At 34.5% G+C, this 19,325-nt stretch overlaps 1 long non-coding RNA gene across 2 annotated transcripts in view; it reads left to right on the top strand.

The window, feature by feature from the left end:
- LOC147832826 (uncharacterized) overlaps positions 1–19,325 on the top strand; it is a 142,474-nt gene that overhangs the window by 17,958 nt on the left and 105,191 nt on the right. The window lies entirely within an intron of this gene.

Genomic DNA, 19,325 nt, shown 5'->3' with positions numbered 1-19,325 from the left:
TCTTTCACTTCTTGGTCTGTTGACTTTTTGCCACCATTAAACAACCACACTTTTTGTTTAACGGTCCAACAGTTAATACTGGAAGTATGTTAAACAAACAAGTAGTGATGCGTTAAATAGATTTTTTTAAAAAAAATTTTAATTACTAGTTTTAATAAATTGTATCTTTTATAAGTGATTAAATCAAATATTTGATAATTCCCTCACCTCCTGATTCTCATTATTATCATTAATTTTAGTATATCTACTTTTGTTAATACAGTTTGTTAATTTCGCTATTATTATTACTGTTCTCCTATTATCCCCTCATTATCATCATTATTAGTATTTCTACTATTGTCATTATTTAGGCATATATATATGTGTGTGTGTGTGTGTGTGTGTGTGTGTGTGTGTGTGTGTGTGTGTGTGTGTGTGTGTGTGTGTGTGTGTGTGTGTGTGTGTGTGTGTGTGTGTGTGTGTGTGAGAGAGAGAGAACACACACCTACCTGACTATTTTGATGTTTTTTTGTTTGTGCTGTTTTCATATTTTCTTTGTTGCTGTTGTTTGTTCTCTTTTTCTTCCATTTGTAGGCCTTCTTAATTTGTGTACCTTTTGCATAATATAATATTACAGTAAAAATAAATAAATCAAATATTCAAGTTCATATTAAGTTGCAGAACCTCCAGGTGTTCATTATTTTTTATCCTGGAGAAGATCAGAAAGCTGTAACTTTGTCTTAATAATATTTATTTTAAACTTATGATTTTTGGAGAAAAGACCGATACTGATTTGTTGATACTTTGTTGATAGATTGGAAAAATTGAGCATGATACATCTCCTTTAAGAAGCAGAGTTGACCTGCTCATGTGCTCATCTCTGAACTTGCAACATGTCTTGATTTTATTCACCTTCTTGTTCTTCTTTTCAGAGCCATGATTTAGTGTTTAGATTTTAATTTAGTTTAGTTGTTCTTTTTTTGACATGATCCCCCTCTTTTCTCTGTCATTTCGTTTCTTGTTTTGATGTAATGTGCAAGTTCACTTGTTCTGACTTTGAACCATGGTGGTCAAAAGTCGACTGATATGTTAGCCCACCGTCTTTTTCCTGTCAATTTTCTCACAAAAAAGTGATCATGGCTATTGTAACTTAAATGTGTTAATTTCCATTGAATTTTAACATACAAAACAACTATATGCTGCTTGATGCTGCAAACTGGAATTACTTTATATTCATTTTAATATACTTTTATAAACATACTGCAAGACTGTTTATTGCCTGTTGTTATTCCTAGTCGTTTACCCACAACAGCAAAATAATCAAAAGTCTAACACATTTCCAGAAAAGAGCTTTCTTCTGCATTGCGAAATAAGTTGTACAGGGATAAATAAAATGTGCTATTTTTAGAGCCATGAGCTCACTCTTAGCACACATATTCTGATGTTTTAAGCCAGGGTGCTTATGTGGATGATGCAATGACAGCCATATGAGCACATAGACTAGTAAAAATGCTATTTACAGGGGAACTACTTTTGATGACTTTTGCAAACTAATCTTAAATGTAAAAGGATGAAAATAATGACTAATAAATACGAATTTTATATTTGATTTTTTAGTTTTATATGGCTTGAACGGTAGTGGATATGCAAATAAAAGCCTGAAGTTACAGTACTTCCTAACTTTACATGAACTCGCAAACATAGATTCAACAGAGCGCAATGAGCTTGTTTGTAAGTTCTAGCTGTTTTGTTTGATTTGAGTTCTCTGCTGCGGTCTCGGATGAGGCAATACAGCACTCTCCTTAGAGCACGATGTGTTGTTTAAAACCTAATCAGAGACTAACTAGTCCCCAGTTATTTGTTTCGGGGCCCTGACGCTTGAGAGTTCCCAGATGTTGCAGAAGGTAGGGAGTCGATTGTTTATACAGCAGCGAATCTTTTCCAAACACACACGTTCTATCAGCCTGCACGGCTATCTATCAGGGGAGGCAGAAGTTACAGTTTTTCTGAAGTCAGGCAGACACAAAAGCCCTTCGGCAGCAAATTACTACTCCCACCCCACCTGCTGAAGCCAGCGTGCTGGCGGCGCAGCGCTCAGACGTGAAACCTGCCTCCGATCGATCGGTTGTTGTTGCAGCTGGGCTCCGCTTGATGGTTTATTTAAGCGGCTCCACATGCTTGTGGAGGGGGGAAAAGCAGCTGAATACATAAAACAGGCTCTCAGAACCACTTTGTGGTCCGGGGGAAGAGTAAATGGAATAATAAAATCCAAATGGTTTCATCCTATTTTCTGGGCTCGTAAATCCGGGGAGTCACCATTTACCTTTATGATCCAACGCATGCAGAGAGAATATGTGTGTATGCGCTGTGCAGTGTGGGTGTGAAAGATTTGGTGTGTATGTTTTGGGCAAACACGGGTGTTTTCGTGGAAGGATTCACTGAAAGAGCAGCACATGTGCTTACAGGATGGGATTTTCGGTGAAAGAACTCATGTCCCATGATTTATCTGCCGGGGAATGTTTTACTTTTCCTGACTCACAGATTTGGTGTACTATAAGCTTATGCTTTGATTTTCATTGCGCAGAGAAGGTCTGATTTGAGTGGCGTGGTTTAGGGGGCCTGTAATAAACACTTTTTGTTAGACTGTAAAAAAAGTCATATATATATATATATATATATATATATATATATATATATATATATATATATATATATATATATATATATATATATATATATATATATTCAGAGAATGGGATCTAGACTAGGCAGGTTATGTTTTTGTTGTAAAGAAAATTGACCAGCACATGACTAATGAATTGAGGGATAAGCAAAGTTGCATGACTGAGAGCGCATGCCATCCAGTTCACTGGCTACTGTAATGACACTTTTGCCAATGAAAAGACGTTCTGTCTTTTGAGACTCAGTCTTGCATGGCTCCACAGCAAAAGAGAATGCTTTTAAGCAACTGGAGTGCAGAGAAGTGTGTTTAGGCAATGTCAAATATTTGCAAAGTTTCACCTGCTCGTGTTGCGTGTGTGACTGTGACGAGTCGCCTGTAGGTCAAGTCTGAATGAATCACCTGCAGACATGAATGGTGTTCGTGTGGAACAATTCCAGTTTTTCAAAGTTAAGTTTTAATTTTGTATTTTGGAAGTACGTTCAGGTTTGTGCCTCTATATATATATAAACACTATATAAATGCTATTTTAAATGCTATTTTAACCAATTTAACCACACACACACACACACACACACACACACACACACACACACACATATATATATATATATATATATATATATATATATTAGTTATATATATATATATATATATATATATATATATATATATATATATATATATATATATATATATATATATATATATATATATATATATATATATGTATATATGTATGTATATATATATATATATATATATATATATATATATATACATATATATATATATATATATATATATATGTATATATATATGTATATATATATATATATATATATATATATATATATATATATATATATATATATATATATATATATATATATATATATATATATGTATATATGTATGTATGTATGTATGTATGTATGTATGTATTAGTTAAAACAAATCTTTTCAGAGAGACGTTTTCACTTTAAGGGACCAATAATCGTAACACTGATAAAGATATTTTTAAAAGATATATTTAAAAAATATTTTAACATTAAAAAGAATGGGAGAATGTGGATTAAGAACAACTATTAGGATGGGTGTCACCTTTTTTATGTTTTTAATATGATGCAGATGCTTTGCTATAATTGTAATGCTAATGATACAGAAATCAAATATATGTCAAATATATATAAGGCAATTCATATTCACATGACATATACTTACCATTAACAGCAAAAACAACTATGAGGAGAAATTAAGTGAAATGTATTTTTTAAAATAATACAGAAATATTGTTAAACTGATTTATTATTTATAGTATGATAATTTATTGTAAAACAAAATATGAGTGATTCTTTACAATAATATAATAAAAATTCTTTACAAAGGTTGTATTGATTTATGTTAGTTACTACTTTTACTAACATGAACAAACAATGAACAATATATTTACTGCAGTAATTGTTCATATTAGTTAATGTCAGTCAATGAAAATACAGTTGTTCATTGTTTGTTCATGTTAACTCATGGTACAATAACTAATGTTAACAAGCATAAATTTAAATGTAGATAATGCATTAGTAAATGCTGATTCATGATAAAAAAATGCTCTACAAGTATTTTTCATGCGTAGTTAAGTTTAGTAAATGCATTAACTAATGATCCTTATTGTAAAGTGTGACCAAAATATGATTAGAATCAACTTCAATACTGAAATATAATGTGAATTTTTACACTTTCATTTACAACCCGAACCCTCATAAAGACATTGGAATTTACCTCACTTTGATTGTTCATAATCATAATTTCCTAATCTTATCATTACTTAAATCAAAAAGTTAAAATAACGTATTAAAAGCTCCCTTATATACAGTAACATTTTTTCGTATTTTTAGTCAGGTTTTATATTGGTGTTCAGTAACTTTAACTTTTAAAAAATATTTGAACATTAAATCTTTAAGTCAGTTTCACCTCAGACTTTCTCTGCTGCTTTAGAAAACGCTGCATCTCTGTTTGTTGTTGCATGTGGTGTCACAATCACGTGACACAGCCGAGCAAAATATATCAGCATGCGCTTAATAAAAAAAAAAAAAAACAACTGCAATATCATGAGCTGGTGTGGAAGGCAACATATTCGGTGGTTTAAAGTAACAAATTACAAATACTCAAACTACTGTAATTGAGTAGCTTTTCCCAGGAATCGTAATTTACTGAGTAGTTTTAAAAATGTGTACTTTTGCTTTCCTTTGAGTACATTTTTAGTGCAGTATTTTTACTTTTACTCCACTATTTGCCTTCAACCTGCACACACTACTTTATTTCTTCTATTTTGTCTTTATTTTTTTTTTTCTATGGGGATTAGAACAATCAGTTGTGTGATTCCTGTCCAATCAAATCAAAAAGTAAATTGCATCAAAATGAACTACCTCAAGACATGGATGCTTTATATTTGCAGCAAACTGTTTGGAAGCATTAAAATATGTCTAAAATCTTTACACACATTGACCCAGAGACTGTTTCAATGCATGTCACTGATGAGAAGACAACGGATGTTTACTTTATGATGACCTAAATGGCCTTAAACACCAAGCAGGCACAAGATGTCAACATGACGTCAGATAGCCGTTGTAGCCTAATGTTGTGGGGACGTTGCATTTTGTTTAGTACTGAAAATCAGGTTGACGTCAGAACCCAATGTCAGGCTGAGGTCAATGTCCAACGTCCAACCTAAAATCAACCAAATATCAACGTCTAATGAAGTTACAGCTTGACGTTGAGTGGATGTTACCAATACGATGTCTATTAGGCATTGTATATTGGTTGCTATTCCTAATAAATAAATGTCAGTATTTAACATCAATATGACGTTGGTTTAAGATATTGGATCGACGTTGGATTTTGGTCACCGTCCTAATATCAACGTAATTTGACTTCATTATTGGACATCAAAATAACGTTGTCCCTAGACGCTGTCTTAGACTTAAAATTTTGGTCACCTGACGTCATCTAACCTAATAATAGCGTCTTATGACGTGTGCCTACTAACTAAATACTCTACAGAATGGTATATTTACACACATCCAAAAAATTACATGTAAATGCATTAGCTTTTTACAGCATAAAAAACTAATTACTACTCTTAAGTACTTTTGAAAAGGCTACGTTTTACTCATACTTTCAGTAAAATTTACAACAGATACTTTTACTCTACTTGCTCTACATTTTTAGGCAAGTAATAGTACTTTAACTTGAGTATGATTTTTTTCAGTACTCTTTCCACAACTGAAGATAATTCAGGTTTTAGGGGACATTTGCAAATTTTTATATTTAAAACTACAAGCAGCATTTCAAAGTGCATGTTTTTGAATACTATACTTTATCTAGTGACTCATATTATACAATGTGTTTACACTATTAGTAAGTACTCGACAACCAAATAGCAATGGTGGACCAAAATTGTGTTTATGAGTGAAATTACTGGCTTTTATCAACTTTTTTTTTACTTTTTACTTGTTTTCAGCAGTCTGTGTATTTGGCATCATTTTAACTAAGTTGTCACTTATAGGAAAAAAAAAAAGAAAGTCAGGGATTTCATGTATTAATATCTGTGACAATAGATATTTATTCATTTTATTTATTTATGTTATTGTTTTATATTGTTATTCTTCATAAATGCCTGTTTTTAAGGAATAATAACAACTATATGAATGACCTAAATCCATAAGTTAATCCTGAAACTGATTTTATGAAGAGATAAAGGTTTATGCTCTCGAAAAGAACATTTCAGCTGGTTGGGAGGGAGGATCTCTGGGCTCCATATGTTGGATAATCTGCTGGAGAACACACGCTTATAGACGTGTGTTTGGGAGAGTCTGTGTGCCTGTGATGACTGCTCTCGAGCTGTGGAGGCCCAGAGCTGTCAGCGCAGCGTCAAGGTCGAGTCACGACTTTCCTCATGGAGGGGTCACAAACAGCACACAGCTCTGCCCATTTCCTTCCCATGGGGCCAAGGCAAGGATATGTCCATCCTACTGCCACAGACACTGAGAGGAAATGACTCTATGAAAACATGTCACAACTTTTACTGTCGCACATCCAAGAGCAGTTTACTTCGTTTATTTTGGAAAATTATTATTATTTTTTTTGTTTTGTTTAATTTTATTATTTTAGTTTTATTTTATTTTGAAAAGACAGCAGGCCGTCATTTATAATACAAAACATTTATTACAGCAATTGTTCACCCAAAAATATAAATGTACCTAAATAAATATATTTAAAAAATAAATGTTAAAATAAAACCTTTGTGAGTTAATTTATTCGGTTGAACACAAAAGAATATGGAAGCCTTAGACATTTAAAGTGGGAGATATAACAAATACTTTGTAATTCAGTGATTACATTTTGGATGTTTTAAGGTCCTGAAATAATTTCCAAACTTTTATTTTTATTTATTATTTGTAATTATTGTTTGGCTTTATTTTTTGTTTGTTGTCCCCCCACCCCAATACATAATAGTTTACTAGATATCTTTAAAGATACTCAGCTTAAAGTGTCATTAAAAGGCTTAACTAGGTTCATTAGGTTAACTAAGCAAGTTAATGTAATTAGGCAAGTCATTGTATAAAGATGTTCTGTAGACAATATAAAAAAATATTGCTCAGGGGACTAATAATATTGATCTAAAAAAAAAAAAAATATATATATATATATATATATATATATATATATATATATATATATATATATATATATATATATATATATATATATATATATATATATATATATATATATATATATATATATGGAAAGCTTTTGAAATGAAACAAGTACAACTTTCTCCAGAAGTCAAAATATTATAAGAAATACTGTGAAAAATATCTTGCTCTGTTAAACATCATTTGAGAAATATTTGAAATAGAAAAAAAATCACAGGAGGGATAATAAGTTTGACTTCAACAGTATACATAATTATTTTTTTTAAAGTTGAAGATATGACAACAATTTATTAGCAAATTTATTACAGTTATATTTATGTATTGGAAATGAAATGTTTGAAAAATAACTTTTGGATGCTTTAGAGCATTCGTCTGATCACTCTTACCTTGGAACGCTTATTTACTGTCTCCTAAAAACGTCTCACTAGAAACACACAGCACATATTTTACCTGTCATAACAAGGTTAAACGTCATGAGTTGGCCACATTTCAGGATAAGCTCAAGCCAATCCTCATAAAAATATTTTTTTACAGTGGAAAATATAGCTTGGTCAAATGGAGTTTTATATCTTTCGCTATTATTGAAAATGAACGTAGACATTCTTTTTTCCCTCCTCAGGAATGTAATAGTACTATTTTTATATCATAGCCATACAGCACAGCAGACTCTAATTTAAATTTACAGTCCACTTAAAAAGAACACTGCAAAGCATTGTCAAATAACTCTTTGTTAAATATAACTTTCCTTTCATATAAAAAAACAAAAACAATAATGGACATAAACTGTAACCATTTCTAAAAGAACAAGCTTCTTGCACCGTATTCCACCTCAATATCAATTGTTAAACCGTTTCGGTTGACTTTTTTTTTTGTATTACACTTTGAACCAGCAAAGGTAAGTCTTGCACAAAAAAAAAGTCAGATGCTCTGATATTTGGGATATTTCTGTAAAATCCCCGGAGACTGAGCCTGCCCCAGAAAACGCTGAGGGCTGAAAAATATTATAAGAGAACCACTGTTTATGCAGACCTTAGGTTCACGGCAAAGAAACAGAAAATAGCAAATCCCCGTAAGAGCTAAACCTTCACCTATTTACAGAAATACTAGGTAGCAAGATGAAAATATGAAAATCAATGGAAAATATTTAATGTTCTGTCAGTCTAACTGGGGTTACATTGCATTTCTTTGTCCTGCATTTAGACAAAGTTCCATTCATGAGCCTTTCTTTCTTTCTTTCTTTCTTTTCAAAATGCATGAAAATGCATATAAAAGCATATATGAATATTCTTTTTTTTATCAGCCAAATGTATTTTAATGGTCTGGCAGTTTCTTTTAAAATGAGCGCAGATGACTGGCAATAATGCATGTAGTCTCATTTCTGGAGTAGCATGTCAATTGAGAAGCAAAGGGTAATTTAGGAGGCATAAATTCAAAGCTGCCCAATATAAAAATGCCCATAACCCTGAGTTATAAGGTTATAGACTCTAATGTCACATATGGGATACAGCTCACAGTAAAAGTACAAGTTATTTCACCTTTTAAATGACTTCAAAGAAAATAGCCTCAGAGTTTTGGTGTTGAACCATGCTGTTAAGAGCTTATAAATTATCGTTAGTCATATTAGATAAATTAATTGCAAGGAAGAATGGAATAAATTATGAAAGATCAAATGTTTATTCATTTAGATGCTTAATTTTCTATCTTTCATTTTTTATCTTTTTTGTTTAATCTGTCTGAAGGTTTTTGTTTAAAAAGTTAAAAATGCTACATAAAATGGTTCAGACTATAATTTTATAACTTGTTATTAGTATATAATCATTTACTCAGTGGCTTTTATAACTTCTTTTCATGACAGATTTAATTTAACTTATACATTAAATACACATGTTATCATTTGTCTAATGTAGTGCAAATTTTAAGATATGTGTGTGCGCTTGGTGCTTGTGGGTGTGTATGTTAGTGCGCGAGAGAGAGAGAGAGAGAGAGAGAGAGAGAGAGAGAGAGAGAGAGAGAGAGAGAGAGAGAGAGAGAGAGAGAGAGAGAGAGAGAGAGAGAGAGAGAGAGAGAGAGAGAGAGAGAGAGAGAGAGAGAGAGAGAGAGAGAGAGAGAGAGAGAGAGAGAGAGAGAGAGAGAGAGAGAGAGAGAGAGAGAGAGAGAGAGAGAGAGAGAGAGAGAGAGAGAGAGAGAGAGAGAGAGAGAGAGAGAGAGAGAGAGAGAGAGAGAGAGAGAGAGAGAGAGAGAGAGAGAGAGAGAGAGAGAGAGAGAGAGAGAGAGAGAGAGAGAGAGAGAGAGAGAGAGAGAGAGAGAGAGAGAGAGAGAGAGAGAGAGAGAGAGAGAGAGAGAGAGAGAGAGAGAGAGAGAGAGAGAGAGAGAGAGAGAGAGAGAGAGAGAGAGAGAGAGAGAGAGAGAGAGAGAGAGAGAGAGAGAGAGAGAGAGAGAGAGAGAGAGAGAGAGAGAGAGAGAGAGAGAGAGAGAGAGAGAGAGAGAGAGAGAGAGAGAGAGAGAGAGAGAGAGAGAGAGAGAGAGAGAGAGAGAGAGAGAGAGAGAGAGAGAGAGAGAGAGAGAGAGAGAGAGAGAGAGAGAGAGAGAGAGAGAGAGAGAGAGAGAGAGAGAGAGAGAGAGAGAGAGAGAGAGAGAGAGAGAGAGAGAGAGAGAGAGAGAGAGAGAGAGAGAGAGAGAGAGAGAGAGAGAGAGAGAGAGAGAGAGAGAGAGAGAGAGAGAGAGAGAGAGAGAGAGAGAGAGAGAGAGAGAGAGAGAGAGAGAGAGAGAGAGAGAGAGAGAGAGAGAGAGAGAGAGAGAGAGAGAGAGAGAGAGAGAGAGAGAGAGAGAGAGAGAGAGAGAGAGAGAGAGAGAGAGAGAGAGAGAGAGAGAGAGAGAGAGAGAGAGAGAGAGAGAGAGAGAGAGAGAGAGAGAGAGAGAGAGAGAGAGAGAGAGAGAGAGAGAGAGAGAGAGAGAGAGAGAGAGAGAGAGAGAGAGAGAGAGAGAGAGAGAGAGAGAGAGAGAGAGAGAGAGAGAGAGAGAGAGAGAGAGAGAGAGAGAGAGAGAGAGAGAGAGAGAGAGAGAGAGAGAGAGAGAGAGAGAGAGAGAGAGAGAGAGAGAGAGAGAGAGAGAGAGAGAGAGAGAGAGAGAGAGAGAGAGAGAGAGAGAGAGAGAGAGAGAGAGAGAGAGAGAGAGAGAGAGAGAGAGAGAGAGAGAGAGAGAGAGAGAGAGAGAGAGAGAGAGAGAGAGAGAGAGAGAGAGAGAGAGAGAGAGAGAGAGAGAGAGAGAGAGAGAGAGAGAGAGAGAGAGAGAGAGAGAGAGAGAGAGAGAGAGAGAGAGAGAGAGAGAGAGAGAGAGAGAGAGAGAGAGAGAGAGAGAGAGAGAGAGAGAGAGAGAGAGAGAGAGAGAGAGAGAGAGAGAGAGAGAGAGAGAGAGAGAGAGAGAGAGAGAGAGAGAGAGAGAGAGAGAGAGAGAGAGAGAGAGAGAGAGAGAGAGAGAGAGAGAGAGAGAGAGAGAGAGAGAGAGAGAGAGAGAGAGAGAGAGAGAGAGAGAGAGAGAGAGAGAGAGAGAGAGAGAGAGATTTCCCAGATAGCAAAATACACTCGTGCCAGTTCCGCAGGACACTTACCACTCGGCCCAATCAATCGGGCCAGATGCGGCGGCCGTAAGCGAGCCGACGCTGCCGCATCCGCGCCGGAATCGGCCCGAGAGTAATGTGCGCTGCGGCTCGGAGCTGGCGCGACTCAGTATTTATATATCTTTATATAAAACCTTTTGGTATTACATTGGTACTTGATACATGGTATTACAACCCTTTGAGTTGATATAACAGCAAACACTTGTGTGTCTGCTTGGTGCTTGTGTGTGTGTTAGTGTGCGCGCGCGTATGAGAGAGAGAGACCTTTTCTGTGTGTGTGTGCTTGGTGCTGTGTGTGTGTGTTTATACAGACAACTTGGCTGTCTGGACTGTATAGCTGGGTGATTTTTGGTTTTGTTCTCCCCCGCTCTTTAGCGGGATCGGGCGCGGCGGCCAGAAAACGGGGCGGGGCGGGCAGCGGGACAACAAATTCTTAATATAAGCGGGAGCGGTCGGGTTCGGGCTAAAACCTGGCGGGTGTGGGCGGGATTCAAAATTTAGTCCCGCGCAGCTCTCTACCTCACAGTCCAAAGACATGCGGTACAGGTGAATTGGGTAGGCTTAATTGTAGTGTGTGTGCGTGTGCGTGTGTGTGTGTGTGTGTGTGTGTGTGTGTGTATGTTTCCCAGAGATGGGTTGCGGCTAGAAGGGCATCCGCTGCGTAAAAACGTGCTGGATAAGTTGGCGGTTCATTCCGCTGTGGCGACCCTGGATTAATAAAGGGACTAAGCCGACAAGAGAATGAATGAATGAATGAATGTTTAAAAGCTTTAACTTATGTTTAAATGTTTTCATTTATTTTTAAGTCCAAAGAGAAATAGATTATTCATTCATTCATTCATTTTCTTAAATGTAAACAAATCATAAGGACTTTTCACATGAGGGTATTGAAATTAATAAATGTATAATATTAGTGATAACTGTTTACTTGACAACTTTATTAAAACTTGTTAAGCAGCTTTGGCAGAAACTACATTGTAAAAGTGTTATTTAAATATACATGAATTGAATTTAATTGAACTTATCATACAACCAAAATCTATAATTGTTGCATCCCTAATAGCACATACAATCTATCCTAATATCACACGTATATATTTCTGTATTCATCAGATTGCTTCATAGCAATTAGCTTTACATTATTTAACATGGAAAACAGTGCCGATCTAGTTTAATCATTCTACTTTCATCATTACAAATGAATATTAAACAAATCATCAAAATAACATAAAAGAACACTTCTGAGTTTGTCTAATGCAGTGCACACTTTCTATATTTCATATTTTTATTTATTTGTTGAGTAGAAAAATGGATTATATCTACTCTTCAATTTGTAGTAGAAGCAAGTTTTTATGACTTTACTCTTTGACACCTGACTGTTTCATTCTTTGCTTGAAGAGCCTTAAGTGCAGCACAGTTTCTCAAAGAAAATATTACATAGCATTTTTTCTTAGCTCCTCTGCCGTTACAGCTAGTGTAATCATCTATAAAACGCGTGATAAAAAGGAAATAATGAGCGCTTATCACACAAAATCAAAAATTAAAAGTGTTCTTTAATAATAGTTTTTAATATGAAGCCTTTAAGAAATTAAGAAGACTCTATAAAATCTAAGTACTCACACATGTCAGCAGTTGTCAACAGTCCTGTAATACATCCAGAAGACTGGCTCCATAAACGTTTATTGTGTGTCATCACTTTCAGTACCTGTTACCTTTTTTTCCCTCTCCAACACCACCAAGAACATCAAACCTTCCTGGATTTGTGACAGGCTCTCTAATTACCTCTGCTATTTACGGTCCTCGGCCCGTCTGCTACTGATTTCTCCATTATCTTGACAGTCAACAAACTGGTCCCATTAGAACGGCGGTGCGCGAGGCTCGCCTGGGGCAGGCCTGGGCTTTGGCGACCGCAAATCGCTTCTGTATTAAAAGTCACCATGTAATAACTGCCTTCAGCTTTATCGCTGAAGTGCCTGTTTTTTGAGTGAAAGGCTGGAAAAAGGAGGATTTTTTTCTTTGAACATGCTTTATTGACTGACCCGTACGTTCTGTGGGAGAATCTTTGAAGCTTCTGAAAGATGGTTTAAACATTTTAACCAGTCCTCTGATCATGACCGGGTCTTTTTTTTAATTCTTCTTTTTCTTTTTTGCCTGATGTAAAAAGAATAAATGTTTTATAGACTAAAAAAATATGTTTGTGGAGTCTTGGACTTATCAGATAATTGTTGACCTAATTGTTTTCCATTTTATATACAGTTATTATGCACATAATAATTAGTGCATTATATTTATTGTGCTTTTTTTTAAAACCATGCTTAATATTGTTGCAGTTAGAAGGGTGAAAGAGCACTATGTTAACTACGCAAGTCAAGAGGCAATAGCCACACACTGACCTGGAAGAAATGCGTCTTTCCAGGTCATGTCTGCACAGAGGTCCAACCCCATTTAAAAGGGTCCTATACATGAGGATGTGTAGAGTCAAGGTTGTGTAATCAAACATGACATCACTCAGTAATATTTACTTAACTCTATGTGGTACATAGATGTGTTTTCTTATGTACTCCAGTGGATGTTTTGATTGAGTTTTTACTTTTTTGATGTTTTAATAAATATTGAAAATTGCAATGTTTGAAAGTAGTTTACTTTTATTTAGTTAAGTAAATCTAGATTTTGGTGGTTTGTTGGATTTTGGTGTTCTGAAGCAAAAAAGCTTAAGATTTTTGATGTCTAATAAGTGCTGAAAATACAGTGAGATTTGTTTTTATTTTATTTATTTGATTTTGAAAGGCAATATTTTACTTGTTACTTAGAAAAGTAATATTGTAATGCACGTTACTTGTAATGCGTTACCCTAACACTGTTTCTGTATACATCAGATTGTTTTCACCAAAGTTTACTTAAGAGTGGTTTGGTTTAAAAAACAACTGTAATTATTACCATTTTGTCTTACTCAACGCTCTGAAGAAAAGCTGTTTTGAAAACTAATGAATATTTAAAATAGTTTTCTTAATTTTCTTATTTGTTATTATTTTAATTAACTAAAAAGTAACTCACATTACATTTTTTTTAAAAGTATCTCAAACTATTATTATTGATTTCTTAGTGTTCTGAAGCAAGAAAAGCTAAGATTTTTGATGTCTAATGAGTGCTGAAAATAATATTTTACAGTGAGACTTGTTTTTACTTTATTTACTTAATTTTGAAAGGTAATACTTTTCTTGTTACTTTGAAAAATAATATTTTAACTCGCGTTACTTATAATACATTACCCCAACACTGTTACTGTATACATCAGATTGTTTTCAACATAATACAACATAAAAACAACAATAACTGCAGTTATTTCCATTTTTTTATCTAAAGACTTCTTATTCAACATTCTAGAGCAGTAAATCAAAGCTGTTTTAAAATCTAATGAATACTCAAAATAGTTTACTTAATTTTCTTATTTGTTTTTATTTTATTTATTTACAAAGTAACTCGCATTACACTTTTAAAATATAACTAAAATATTATTACTTCATTTTGAAAGGAAATGTGTTACCCTGACACTTCTACTGTATACATCAGATTGTTTTCAACACAGTTTACTTAGAATGGTTTGGCTGAAGAAACAACTGCAATTATTTCCATTTTTTGGTCTAAAGACATCTTATTCAATGTTCTGAAGCAAAACCGTTTTTAAATCGAATGAATACTCAAAATAGTTTACTTAATTTTCTTATTTGTTAATATTTTAATTAACTAAAACATAACTTGCAATACATTTATTTTTTAAAAGTTACTCAAATATTGTTACTTAACTTTGAAAGGTAATTCGTTACTTTACTTGTTTGTGTGCACTTTACTTTACTCGCGTAAATTGTAATGCACTACCCAAACACTTTATACATCAGATTGTTTTTAATATAGTTTACTTAGAGTGGTTTGGTTGAAGAAAGAACTGCAATCATTTCTAAATTTTGGTCTTATTCAACATTCTAAAGCAATAAATCAAAGCTGTTTTGAAATCAAATGAAAACTCAAAATAGATTATTAATTTTCTTATTTGTTATTATTTTCTCCCAGAATTTCCCCTACTTTTAGACCCTACATTCTGTAGCTTTAGTAAGGCTGTCAGCTTTCAAAATGAAACATCAAATGGAAGAAAATTTCAATTAACTCCTCTCTTTCTATAAACATGTCCGCATGAAGACGGACAGCTTCGTGACAGCGTGACATTGTTGGTGAGATGTGACTTTTGAGTAAAGGTCATTACTCCTCCTCCATGATGCCTTTACATGTCACTCAGAAGAATGGCATGATGACCAATCAGGGCCTGGCATGCCTAAAGCCACAGTTATGGCTCTAGGGGTGGTCAGAAGTCATCAGGATTGGCCGGCAGTGTGGAGGGTACGGGAGGTCAAACCTTTGACATTTGCCGTGACATTAGCCCTCTATTTTTATGCCGAGGCCTTCTCGTGCCAATTACTTTTTTTGCCCTGTAAAGGGGTATCAAGTTGCAAATGTCACCAATAGAATGGACTTTGTTATTAGAGACTGTGTGTGTGTGGGTTTGTGTGGGTTTTCGTGCAGACAAACACTACTATTCCTTATGTTGACCTCTGCTGGCAATTTAGACTTTCTTGGAAATAATCAATTAATCAACTTGTGTGGCTTTCTGTGAAATATACAGCAAAAAGTAATGATGAAAACATGGCATTGCTGAGACTGGCTACAGATGCCAGGAGAGATCAGTGTGACACTACTGAGGATGAAATTCTCACTAGATTCTTGTGTATAGTAATGAGCCAAACAAGGCTGACCAGTCAGTAAACTTTGGATCCGATTTCACTGTTTAACAAGCTCTTGGCCTATGAATGTCATACAGGAATCGGATATGAGCATGCTCTTTCTCAGAACTTGTGTCAGACATTTTGGTCTTTGCATTTTGCTCCATCTCACTTATAAATATATAGCTGTGCAATGTTGAGGAACAATGCAACATCATGCTATATAATGCAATAATCGATATATGATAATTGTATTTCAAAACAATGTCATAACCAACATGTTTCATATTATTTATAGAGAAGAAAGCATCACTACATACTACAAACACTATTACCGCATTTTTTTCTCTAGTGATATAAGCCTTAAAACACCAAGAACATTCCGGGTCGAGTAACTTCTTTGTTGTCTTATTGCTTTTTGTAACATGGTTTACTTGCTTGCTCATATTTCAGCATCCATACTAAAATCATTACAGTTTTTAGATTTAAAAACAAAACAGCTTGGTTTCTGAGATACACAATGACATCTAACTGCGTTGTCTGACATGCTAAAAAGTCTTTCAGAGGGTCTGCTAATGGCAGGCACACAAATAAATTCAGTCTTTTTTGCAAACGTTTGCTGTATGTTTACTGTGAAATGCACATTTGTGATATTTCAATAATTTAAATAGATTACCCAGAACTAGAGTTGCATGATTCTGGCTAAAATGAGAATCGTGTTTTTTTTTTTTTTTTTGCTTAAAATAAAGATCACGATTCTCTCACGATTCTGTAGATGTAAAATAAAGCTTAATATGAGATTATTGTTTTGAGTTTTGTATGCACAGTTGTGGTCATAAATTTGCATACGCTTTGCACAAAAATGCCAATTATTTAGTGCTCCTTAAGACAAAATATTAAAGTCCCCAAGAAATCAAAACTAATCATATGATTTTGTTAGTTTTGTGGTGAACAATTTATCTGTACATGTCATTAAGAAAAAAAATTGTTTGCCCCTTTTAATCTTTATTTAAAATCTGAGAATGCACTTCCTGTTTGTTTTAAGTTAAATAGGGTATGTCCATGCAGTTACCAAAGGGCTGTTTAAGTGTGTTTAAGGTCTGTTTTCTTTAAAAATTGGCGATCTCCACTGGCTGAGTGATATCCAATATAAAGTGAATGTACAAGAAGCAATGCATTAAATACATTTTTGTCTGCCATGTCTTTAAAATTTTAACATTTGTTTTACCCCAATATATTCAATGGAGCTTCTGTGCTAACCTGCTAATCCTGGAGGGTGCGTGCCTTTTTATCTTGTTTTACACTTGAGCAACTAAATTAATGCCAAAGTCTATTTAACGGATTATATTTTAATTAAATTACAACATCGATGCTGTAAAATGAACTGTATAAAATGAAAAAAATCACATTAACCGTTAACTGGAATTTTATCGTTATGGAAAGAAAAATAGCTCTGAATAAACTGTATCAGATTACGTGATTTTGAGGTAACGGGCGTGGCTAACTTATTTAACCACGCCCCTCTGTTATATCAGATAACGTGATTTTGGGGTAATGGGCGTGGCTAAATTATTTAACCACGCCCCTTTAACTGTCATATCAGATAACCTGATTTTGAGGTGATGGGCATGGCTAACTTATTTAACCACGCCCCTCTAACTGTCAGTTTTGACAACAAACAGAAATGGTGAGCATGCGATGTTTGTAAGTTTGTAATAACTCTTCTAAAACCTCTTTCGCCATCTTTCTGAATAAAATGCCTACTTTACTACATCTATTTAGCCTGTGGTAGAATAAAAAACAAGCCATGCCCACTGTTTGCTCATTTAATATTCTGTTTCTCTAGGAACTGCGTCATAATACTAAACAAAATAATGATCGCAGCTTCCGGTTCATTGGGACATTAGATTATTGACCAATTTTAAAATTACCCCTATTCAAAACTTTAATTACTAATACTGTGTGTCATTAGCTTTTTGTGCCACAACACAGTGCTTGTAAGTTCCGTGTTTGTCTTGAGCGGATAAACTGCATACAGTTCTTCTGAAAAATCTTTCAGTTCCTGCCCATTCATTGCTTTTGTAGCATCTTCTGCATATTTGAACCCACTCTAGCAGTGACTGTAAGAGTTTGACATTCTTCTTCTTCTTTTCAAACTGAGGACAATTGAGGGACTTGTACACAAAATTACAAAGGAGAAAAGCATTCACTGATGCTCAAGAAGGCAGCACAAAGATCTGTGGGGTGTAAGCACAACAACTTTTTTATACTTCACATGTATTTTTAAAAACTACATTCTCCCATTCAAAAGCTACCTAACATATGTACTTTTCCCCTAAGTAGTTCAATTTACCTCAAAGTTCACACCCCCTCCTTAGTTCGTTGTAAATATATATTTTTCTTTTTGCCCCAAAAATTAAGGGTTACTCACTTGAACACACACACTCGCGCGCACACACGCGCACATGAATATAATTATAATAATTATTATTTTTATTTTTTGAAGAAGAAGAATGTTGAAAACTTGTTACCATTACCATAAAAGTAGGGGGTAAACTACTATGGAAGTCAATAGCTACACATTTTCAACTTTTGTAGTAGAATCTTCTTTTGTGTTCAATAGAAGAAAGAAACTCAAACAGGTTTGGAACAAGTGGAGGGTGAGTGACTGCACCTTTATCATTTTCTAGACTTCTGGGAAAGCGCCGCATCTGTAAAAAAGTTGTTGATGTATCTGGTGTTGATTGCTTGGCATAGTATAAAACTCATTCTTATCACGATATTATGTTTCATATCATTCAATATCAATAATTATAAAATATTAGTGAGTATTTAACAATACATTAAGGAATATTAGGATTTATGTATTCATTTAACCACTTTATTTTAATTTACCAACATTGCTAAGGCACATAGTTTTAAAAGTCAAAAACATATACATTTAAACAAAATTTCTCATCTCTTCATAATAAAATAAACATAAGTGTTAAAGAGACTCTTAAACTTTAATACAATGTTACAAAGAATGTGCAATGGTAAAGCATAAATACTGATCATAATGCAGCAAACCTCAAACTTTGTAAGCAAATTATAATAATCAAATCTGAGCATTAAGTAAAAGAATTAACCATCATTATTCAAATATATACTGCAACATTACAAATTGTGAAGTTGAAAGACAGTATTACCCTCTATTAGGGATGTAACGGTATTGTAAATACCGTCATACCGCAATATAAATTTTTTTCGATATTACCGAAGTCGCATGACTCGGTAAAACTATAGGTCTTCTGAGAAAATTTGCTCAGGCGAATGAAGCGAACGGGAGGTAGCTTAAACTACATTTCCCATCAGCCCAGGCGTGGCCATAATCCTTTGCGGTCTGTTGTCGCTACAGATCCAGTAATGCGGAAATGGAGTGTGCTGCTAGTAGCGGAGATGAAAAAAAGATGGAAATGATCGAACCTAAAGCGGGTGTTGTGTCCGCGCGCGTACTGAATAGCAGTGTTGTCGCGCGCGTTCTGATCAGCCTTGTTGTCTCGCGCGTATTGTAAAGCGCC

This window comes from Danio rerio, chromosome 18, assembly GCF_052040795.2.
Source record: "Danio rerio strain M-AB ecotype USA chromosome 18, GRCz13ab, whole genome shotgun sequence".
NCBI lineage: Eukaryota > Metazoa > Chordata > Actinopteri > Cypriniformes > Danionidae > Danio > Danio rerio.
The sequence above is the reverse complement of the archived record's forward strand: the minus strand, read 5'-3'. Positions and strand labels throughout refer to the sequence as shown.